Here is a 10,671-nt window from a genome sequence, read left to right on the forward strand (position 1 = left end):
TCTAATACCAAATAAAACTCAATCTCATTAATGAACGGATATTACACTCACGAAAACTCTCCAAATATTACTAATTCACTTTACGTTTGAATATAAAAAAATATTTCTTTTTCACACTCGAAACTGCTACTGGTGGATTTTAAATTTTTCTCAAAATCTCTTAAAATTCGATCGTATTCTCTGTAGAAACTCCTACAAATTCGCGTGAAGCTTTCGATATGAAGAAAAAAAAAAAAAAAAACAAAAACAGAGACTCCGATCCGCAAGGTATGAAAAAAATTATTGTTATTATGTTCATTTAATTTCTCGTAAATCTCGCGTTTCTCCTAGTTCGATTTAAGGTTTTGTAGATTGAGTTAGTTCGTTTAGTAGATCGAGTTTTTCTAATTCCATTTTTTCTCCATAACTAGGACATAAGAATGAAAATGTGTTGTTAGTTTATTGGTTCTGATAAATAATTCGGTTCATCACTTAATTTAATTGAGTTTATTTACATACAGAAATATTTTTTTGCTAATTGAATGTTTATCACGTTTTGTTCAAATATGAATAGAATTCGGTTCATTGCGGATCTGAGTTAGGTTCACTTGATTCTATTGTTAAGTGTTCACTTGAGTTTATTTGCAAGCAGAAATGATTTGAAATGTGACTTTCTTGCTGATTGAATGTTTATCACGTTTTGTTCAAATATGAATAGAATTCGGTTCATTGAAAAATTGAGTTAGGTTCACTTGAATCTCCTGTTAACTGTTCACCAAAACTGTTATTCCTTAGTTTAATTGAGTTCATTTGTAAACAAAATGATTTGAAATGTAATTTTCTTGTTGATTGAATGTTTATCACCTTTTGTTCAAATCTGAATCGAATTCAGTTCATTTGGGAATTGAGTTAGGTTCACTTGATTCTACGGTTAACTGTTCAACAAATTCAAACAAAATTTGGTTCATTTGTGAATTGAGTGAAGTTCACCTGTTAAATATTGACCAAATTTTTTTGTCCTTACAGCAAAATTAAAAAAGATGACGGTCACAAAAAAGGAGAAGCCGCACTATAACGTAAGCATATACACATTAAATAAACTCTACTTTTGTATTATAAATATATCATAACATATTGTTTCAAATTCTTGCAGAAAATTCACGATCTAAGATGCCAAACAAAATCAATAGCTAGGATGCTCAAAGAAATGAGTGAAGAAAAGAAAAATATTGTGGAAGAAATGGGATTTGGTGCGCTGGCACATATCCTGGAAATGAACATCTCTCACAAGCTCTTAAGGGAATTGATTCATTGCTATGATGCCTATCATGGATGCTTGAACACTCTCTATGAAAAAATATACATAACCCCTACCAAGATAAGAGATGTGCTTAAATTTAGGCGGTATTATACTTTTCACCTTTTACATTTGTATTTTTCCTTTTTTAATCTTTTTGTTATTCCTTAATTTATCTCGGTTCATTCCTTGCTTTATTTTAGGTTCATTTGAATACAGAAAATGAAACTGAGCCTTTTTGACTAATTTGTTTATATTAAAATATTGTAGGAGATCGTTTTTTTGAAAAAATTGAGTACATCAAACTGAGTGAGGAACAGAAGAAGATAATTGACAGCTTGAAAGGTGCTACTTTGGCATCTTTGACAAAATCTATCATTGATATGAGTGTTGAAGGGGAGGAGAACCGGCTGAAATTCAAGAGGACTTTTGTCGTCTTTGTCCAGAAGTGCTTCTTGCTGCCGACGATAGTAAGCACGGTCTCTGTAAGAACCGTGATAAACCACTATTTTATGATTTATCTTGTACTCAATTGAGTGGTTTTTATCAAGTCTTTGCACACTTATTCATATAATTTGCATGATTTTACAATTCCCTTTCTAATTCTGTTCTATGAATGAAAACTTGTTTCCTAAGCCTTTAAATAGTGTATTTTTAATTCCCCGTTATACCATTCGATACCGTGATCTGTGTGTTAAGTGTTTTCGGGCTTTATAGGGCAGGAATGACTTAGAGGATGGAGAGGAAGCTTGCAAAAATGGAAGGAGCACAAGAAATAAAGGAGATAACCAGCGAGAAGCGACGCGCACGCATAACTCACGCGTGCGCGTGAATTGGAGTTTTGCAAAGCGACGCGTGCGCGTGCCTGACGCATACGTGTGACATGCGAAGATGACCAGCGACGCGTACATGTGACTGACGCGTACGCGTGACATGCACTACCTGCAGAATTTGCAGAAAACGCTGGGGACGATTTTGGGCCGAGTTTTGACCCAGTTTCCGGCCCAGATACACAGACTAGAGTCAGGGGACAAGTAGAGACTCAACACACATTCTCATTCGCATAGCTTTTAGTTTTAGATTGGAATCTTCGAGAGAAAATCACTCTTCCTCTAGGTTTTTTTCACATTCATAGTTCTAGTTTTATGCTTTTTATACTTTTACTTTGGATATTGAGAAGAATCACTACCTCCGTTGAAGTCTCTATCATTCTAGTTTGCTTTCTTATTCCTTTACTCTTTTGACTACTTATTAACCCTGTTCAGATACGTATGTTGCATTTAGGGATTTATTAATGCAAAGAACCATTTTTACTTCTAATTAATTTTCAATTCCTATTTTATTTATCATGTCTTCTTCTTATATTTCTGTAAACGTTATATTCATGTCAATGGAGTAGACTCCTAACTTGACTTGGGGATTGATTAAAAGGAGACCCTTGAGTTGGAATACTTAAGTGTTAATTTTAATTGGAAGCTGTTGGCTGGCTCTCTAGTCTCTAACTCTAATCCTTCCTTGGGGAGAGGATTAGGACCTGAGGTCTATAGTTGGTTAGTTAGTTACTTGACTTTCCCTTATCAGGTAAGGGATGACTAAGTAGAATAACAACCTCTTAATATTACACTTGGGAAAATCCAACAAGGATAGAACTTCCAATTAATCATTCCCCGGTCAAGGCTTTTATTCTAATTATATAAATCTCTTTTAATTTACATTACTTTAATTCACAATCCTTTATTTTTCTGTTATTCAACTCTTAAAATTTCTCGGAAAAACCCCTGACTAATAAAATAGCACTCTTTTGTCAACTCGTTGGGAGACGACCTGGGATCCATACTCCCAGTATTTTATTCTAAAGTTTGTGACAACCCTTTCTAAATTGATAAGCGGATTTTTGTCGGTTAAGAACTGTACTTGCAACGTATTTCTTATATTAATTTCTTAATCGGCCATTTTCCGCTGCATCAATTTTTGGCACCGTTGCCGGGGAGTTGCAATTGTGTGCTAAATTATTAGTTAGTGTACATATTTTTAATTTTTGCATATTTTATTTTATTTTATTTTATTACCATGAGCTGTATGTTTCTTTCATTGAATGACGCGTTCACTGCCTGACCCAAGCTTAGCTGCGTTTGATCCTGAAATTGAAAGAACTATTTCACGTATTAGGTGAGCTCGGTGTTGGTTAGCTTCTGAGGGTGGTGAAGTGGTTCTCGCCAATTCACCAATTTCATCAGAGGGCGAATCTGAAGCGCCATCTGAGGAAGAAACAAGCTCCTTTTCTACTAATTCTGTTAAATCACATGCAGGTAATATGGCGGAGCCCAGAAGGATTACACTACAAGAGGCAGGAGCTCCAGACTTTACACTGCAACCGTATCAAGCGCGTCACCCAAATCTGGCTGCAGATTTTGAACTGAAGACTGCGCTAATCAACTTACTGCCTAAGTTTCATGGCTTACCTGCTCAAGAGCCTATCAAGCACCTTAGGGATTTTCAGACAGTCTGCTCTACTACTAGGAGTCATGGTGCAGAAGAGACTACTATTTGGCTGTATGCCTTCTCGTTTCTCTTGAGGGAAAGGCAAGGGAGTGGTTCTACACTCAACCGGAAGCAGTCGTTACCAACTGGGATCTTCTCAGAAGGGAGTTCCTGGACAAATACTTTCCAGTTGAAGTTACAGATAGACTAAGGAAAGAGATCTCCTGTATTATCCAAGGAGAGTCAGAAACCCTTTATGAGTATTGGGAATGCTTCAGGAACCTCTTAGATTCATGCCCCCACCACAAGATTGATGAGATGGTGTTGATCAGCTACTTCACACAAGGCATGAAGCCTCAGGATAAGACTACATTAGATGCTGCAAGTAATGGCTCTCTGAAGAAGTACAAGACGGCGACAGAAGCGTGGCAACTTATCGCCGATCTAGCTGAATCTACCCGGAATGCTAGGCATAGGACCAATCATCCCAAGGTTGTTGCGGAGGTTTCCTCTAGCAGTGAGACTGCTGTTCTCACACAGACTCTAGGAGAGATGACCAACATACTGAAGCAGCTCCAACTGAATCAACAACAATCTCAGCCTCCCTCACTACAACATAGTCAACAACTGGTTCCTCAGAGAGTGTGCGGGATATGTGCCGATTATAATCATTACACTAATGAGTGTCCGCAGCTCCAACAAGAAGACAACACCTTGGCAGCTACTCATAACTTCTATGACCACCCAAATCAAGGATACTATCAACAAGGCGGCAATCATAACCAAGGCGGGAACTATAACCAAGGTTGGCAAGACAACTCCAACCAAGGACGGAGGGACAACTATAATAGAGGAGATAGAAACAACCAGGAAAATCAGAGGTGGAATAATAATAACAATCAGCAGCACCGAAATCAGCAAAACCCTTCCTATCAATAGCAGAACCAGACCCAGCCTGATGAGCGGATAATTTATACGCTTTTTGACATTATTTTTACATAGTTTTCAATATGATTTAGTTAGTTTTTAGTATATTTTTATTAGTTTTTAATTAAAATTCATATTTCTGAACTTTACTATGAGTTTGTGTGTTTTTTTGTGATTTCAGATATTTTCTGGCTGAAATTGAGGGACCTGAGCAAAAATCAGATTCAGAGGTTGAAGAAGGACTGCAGATGCTGTGGGATTCTGACCTCCCTGCACTCAAAGTGGATTTTCCGGAGCTACAAAACTCCAAATGGCGCGCTTCAAATTGCGTTGGAAAGTAGACATCCAGGGCTTTCCATCAATATATAATAGTTCATACTTTTCCTGAGTTTAGATGACGCAAACTGTCATTGAACGCCAGTTCTATGTTGCAGTCTGGCGTTCAGCGCCAGAAACAAGTTGCAAAGTGGAGTTCAATGCCAGAAACACGTTACAAACTGGCGTTCAACTCCAAGAATGACCTCTCCACGTGTAAACTTCAAGCTCAGCCCAAGCACACACCAAGTAGGCCCCGAAAGTGGATTTCTACATCATTTACTCATTTCTGTAAACCCTAGTAACTAGTTTAGTATAAATAGGACTTTTTACTATTGTATTTACATCTTTGATTAGTTTTATGCTATCTTAGACCTTTATGGGGGCTGGCCATTCGGTCATGCCTGAACCTTTATCACTTATGTATTTTCAACGGTAGAGTTTTTACACACCATAGATTAAGGTGTGGAGCTCTGCTGTTCCTCATAAATTAATACAAAGTACTACTGTTTTTCTATTCAATTCAACTTATTCCGCTTCTAAGATATTCATTCGCACTTCAACATGGTGGATGTGATGATCGTGATAGTCATCATCATTCTCAACTTATGAACGCGTGCCTGACAACCACTTCCGTTCTACCTCAGATTGAATGGATATCTCTTGGATATCTAATACAGGGGACCGAGTCCGAGTTATTAGTGTCTTCGTGGTATAAGTTAGAACCCATGGATGGCCATTCCTGAGATCCGGAAAGTCTAAACCTTGTCTGTGGTATTCCGAGTAGGATCTGGGAAGGGATGGCTGTGACGAGCTTCAAACTCGCGAGTGCTGGGCGTAGTGACAGACACAAAAGGATAGTAAATCCTATTCCAGTATGATCGAGAACCGACAGATGATTAGCCATGCAGTGACAGCGCATTGGACCATTTTCACAGGAGGATGGGATGTAGCCATTGACAACGGTGATGCCCTACATAAAGCTTGCCATGGAAAGGAGTAGGATTGATTGGATGAAGACAGCAGGAAAGCAGAGATCAGAGGAACGAAAGCATCTCCATACGCTTATCTGAAATTCTCACCAATGAATTACATAAGTACCACTATCCTATTTTATATTTTATTTATTTTCATCCACTATAGTTTCTTAATACAATTTAATCCGCCTGATTGAGATTTACAAGGTGACCATAGCTTGCTTCAAGCCGACAATCTCCGTGGGATCGACCCTTACTCACGTAAGGTTTATTACTTGGACGACCCAGTGCACTTGCTGGTTAGTTGTACGAAGTTGTGAAATAGATATAAGATCATGAACGTGCGTATTGAGTTTTTAGCGCCGTTACCAAGGAATGGAATGATCACGATTTCGCACACCAAGTTTTTGCCGCCGTTGTCGGGGATTGTTCGAGTTTGGACAACTGACGGTTCATCTTGTTGCTCAGATTAAGTAATTTTATTTTAATTTTAAGTTTTTTTTATTATTTCTTATTTTCGAAAAATACAAAAAAATTTCTTCTTTTTTGTTTTTCTAAAATTTATTTTCGAAAAATCCAAAAAAATTTTTTTACAAATTCATAAAACCAAAAATATTTTGATGTTTCTTGTTTGAGTCTAGAGTCAATTTTTAAGTTTGGTGTCTTGCATGTGTTTCTTTTTTTTTTTCTCAAGAATTTTTGAAAACTCATGCATATGTTCTTCATGATCTTCAAGTTGTTCCTGGCCAGTCTTCTTGTTTGATCTTCATATTTTCTTGTGTTGTGTCTTTTCTTGTTTTTCATATGCATTCTTGAAACATTAATGTCTAAAAAATTAAAAATCTTTAAGTTTGGTGTCTTGCATGTTTTTCTTTTCTTAAAAATTTTCAAAAATAAGTCTTGATGTTCATCTTGATCTTCAAAGTGTTCTTGGTGTTCATCTTGACATTCAAAGTTTTCTTGGTGTTTATCTTGACATTCGTAGTGTTCTTGCATGCATTGAGTGTTTTGATTCATAATTTTTATGTTATGAGTCTTTTTCATATTTTTCTCTTTCTTCATTAAAAATTCAAAAAAAAAAATATCTTTTCCTTATTTTACTCAAAATTTTCGAAAATATGATTTGATTTAGTCAAAAAGTTTTTAAATTTAATTGTTCCTTATGAATCAAATCAAATTTTCAATTTAAAAATCTTATATTTTCAAAATCTTTTTCAAAAATCAAATCTTTTTCATTTTACCTTCATATTTTCGAAAATTTTTTAAATTTGATTTTCAAAATCTTTTTCTTATTTTATTTCTTAATTTTCAAAATCTTTACTAACATTTAATATGATTGATTGAAAAATTTTAAGTTGTTACTTGCTTATTAAGAAAGATTCAATCTTTAAACTCTAGAATCATATCTTTTTAGTTTCTTGTTAGTCAAGTAATCAACTTTAGTTTTCAAAATCAAATCTTTTTAATTTTCTTTTCAAATCTTTTTCAAATTCAATTTTAAAATCTTTTCTAACTTCTTATCTTTTTAAAATTGATTTTCAAATCTTATCTTTTTGTTTCAATCATATCTTTTTAAATTTCAATCATATCTTTTTCAAAACTACCTAACTAATCCTCTCTCTCTTATTTTTGAAAATTCTCTCTCTCCTTTTTCAAAATTCCTTTTTAATTAACTAATTATTTTAATTTTAATTTAATTTCAACTTTAATTTTCGAAATCTAACTTTAAATTTTAATTTTTATTTTAATTAAATTTTGAAATTCTCTCTCTCATCTCCTTCTATTTATTTATTCATCTACTAACACTTCTCTCCCATCCAAAAATTCGAACACCACCTCCCTCTCTGTGTTCGAGTTTTTCCTCTTCTCTTATTTACATTACATTCTTTTCTTCTTCTACTCACACAAAGGAATCTCTATACTGTGACATAGAGGATTCCATATTTTCTTTGTTATTCCCTTCTTTGTCATATGAGCAGGAGCAAGGACAAGAACATTCTTGTTGAAGCAGATCCTGAACCTGAAAGGACTCTAAAAAGAAAACTAAGAGAAGCTAAAATACAGCAATCCAGAGACAACCTTATAGGAATTTTTGAACAGGAAGAGGAGATGGCAGCCGAAAATAATAATAATGCAAGGAGGATGCTTGGTGACTTTACTGCACCTAATTCCAATTTACATGGAAGAAGCATCTCCATCCCTGCCATTGGAGCAAACAACTTTGAGCTGAAACCTCAATTAGTTTCTCTGATGCAGCAGAACTGCAAGTTTCATGGACTTCCATCTGAAGATCCTTTTCAGTTCTTAACTGAATTCTTGCAGATCTGTGATACTGTTAAGACCAATGGGGTTGATCCCGAGGTCTACAGGCTTATGCTTTTCCCATTTGCTGTAAGAGACAGAGTTAGAGTATGGTTGGACTCTCAACCTAAAGATAGCCTGAACTCTTGGGATAAGCTGGTCACGACTTTCTTAGCCAAGTTCTTTCCTCCTCAAAAGCTGAGTAAGCTTAGAGTGGATGTTCAAACCTTCAGACAGAAAGAAGGTGAATCCCTCTATGAAGCTTGGGAGAGATATAAGCAACTGACCAGAAAGTGTCCTTCTGACATGCTTTCAGAATGGACCATCCTGGATAGATTCTATGATGGTCTGTCTGAATTAGCTAAGATGTCATTGGATACTTCTACAGGTGGATCCATTCACCTAAAGAAAATGCCTGCAGAAGCTCAAGAACTCATTGACATGGTTGCTAATAATCAGTTCATGTACACTTCTGAGAGGAATCCTGTGAGTAATGGGACGCTTCAGAAGAAGGGAGTTCTTGAAATTGATACTCTAAATACCATATTGGCTTAGAACAAAATATTGACTCAGCAAGTCAATATGATTTCTCAGAGTCTGAATGGAATGCAAGCTGCATCCAACAGTACTCAAGAGGCATCTTCTGAAGAAGAAGCTTATGATCCTGAGAACCCTGCAATAGTAGAGGTGAATTACATGGGAGAACCCTATGGAAACACCTATAATCCCTCATGGAGAAATCATCCAAATCTCTCATGGAAGGATCAACAAAAGCCTCAACAAGGCTTTAACAATGGTGGAAGAAACAGGTTTAATAGCAAGCCTTTTCCATCATCCACTCAGCAACAGACAGAGAGTTCTGAGCAGAATCCATCTAGCTTGGCAAATATATTCTCTGATCTATCTAAAGCCACTCTAAGTTTCATGAATGAGACAAGGTCCTCCATTAGAAATTTGGAGGCACAAGTAGGCCAGCTGAGTAAAAGGGTCACTGAAATCCCTCCTAGTACTCTCCCAAGCAATATAGAAGAAAATCCAAAAGGAAAGTGCAAGGCCATTGAATTGACCATCATGGCCGAACCCACAAGAGAGGAGGAGGACGTGAATCCCAGTGAGGAAAACCTCCTGGGACGTCTAATGATCAATAAGGAGTTCCCCTCTGAGGAACCAAAGGAATCTGAGACTCATCTAGAAACCATAGAGATTTCATTGAACCTCCTTATGCCATTCATGAGCTCTGATGAGTATTCTTCCTCTGAAGAGAATGAAGATGTTACTGAGGAGCAAGTTTCCAAGTACCTTGGTGCAATCATGAAGCTGAATGCTAAATTATTTGGTAATGAGACTTGGAAAGAAGAACCTCCCTTGCTCACCAATGAACTAAGTGATCTGGATCAACTGACATTGCCTCAGAAGAAACAGGATCCTGGAAAGTTCTTAATACCCTATACCATAGGCACCATGACCTTTGAGAAGGCTCTATGTTACCTTGGGTCAGGGATAAACCTCATGCCACTCTTTGTAATGGAGAAACTGGGAATCTTTGAGGTGCAAGCTGCCAGAATCTCACTAGAAATGATAGACAATTCAAGAAAGTAGGCTTATGGACTAGTAGAGGACATGTTAGTAAAGGTTGAAGACCTTTACATCCCTGCTGATTTCATAATCCTGGATACTGGGAAGGAGGAGGATGAATCTATCATCCTTAGAAGACCCTTCCTAGCCACAACTAGAGCTGTGATTGATGTGGACAGAGGAGAATTGATCCTTCAACTGAATGAGGATAACCTTTTGTTTAAAACTCAAGGATCTCCTTCTACACCCATGGAGAGAAAGGATGAAAAGCTTCTCTCAGTACAGAGTCAAATAAAGCCCCCACAATCAAACTCTAAGTTTGGTGTTGGGAGGCCTCAGCCAAACTCTAAGTTTGGTGTTGAACTCCCATATCCAAACTCTAAGTTTGGTGTTGGGAGTCTATAAAATTGACCTGATCACCTGTGTGGCTCCATGAGAGCCCACTGTCATGCTATTGACATTACAGAAGCGCTTGTTGGGAGGCAATCCAATGTTATTTAATCATTTTTATTTTATTTTCTCGTTGCTATTTCATGTTTTATTAGGTTGATGATCATGTGGAATCACAAAAAACTACTGAAAAATCAAAAACAGAATGAAAAACAACATTGAAAACAAAACACCCTGGAGGAAGGGCTTACTGGCGTTTAAACGCCAGTAAGGAGCATCTGGCTGACGTTTAATGTCAGAACAGAGCATGAAACTGGCGTTAAACGCCAGAAACAAGCAGCATTCTGGCGTTTAAAAGCCAGGAATGCACCCCAAAGGAAAACTGGCGTTCAACGCCAGAAACATGCTACAGACTGGTGTTGAACGCCC

General features: G+C 36.9%; 1 non-coding gene across 1 annotated transcript; it reads right to left on the reverse strand.

Annotated features, from left to right (window-relative positions):
* Positions 1-8,481: 8,481 nt before the first annotated feature.
* Positions 8,482-8,589, reverse strand: LOC112739428 (small nucleolar RNA R71). Its single transcript, XR_003170364.1, has one exon. It is a non-coding gene; the product is annotated as a small nucleolar RNA R71 (small nucleolar RNA).
* Positions 8,590-10,671: the final 2,082 nt, after the last annotated feature.

The sequence above is a fragment of the Arachis hypogaea genome, chromosome 13, assembly GCF_003086295.3.
Source record: "Arachis hypogaea cultivar Tifrunner chromosome 13, arahy.Tifrunner.gnm2.J5K5, whole genome shotgun sequence".
Taxonomy (NCBI): Eukaryota; Viridiplantae; Streptophyta; class Magnoliopsida; order Fabales; family Fabaceae; genus Arachis; species Arachis hypogaea.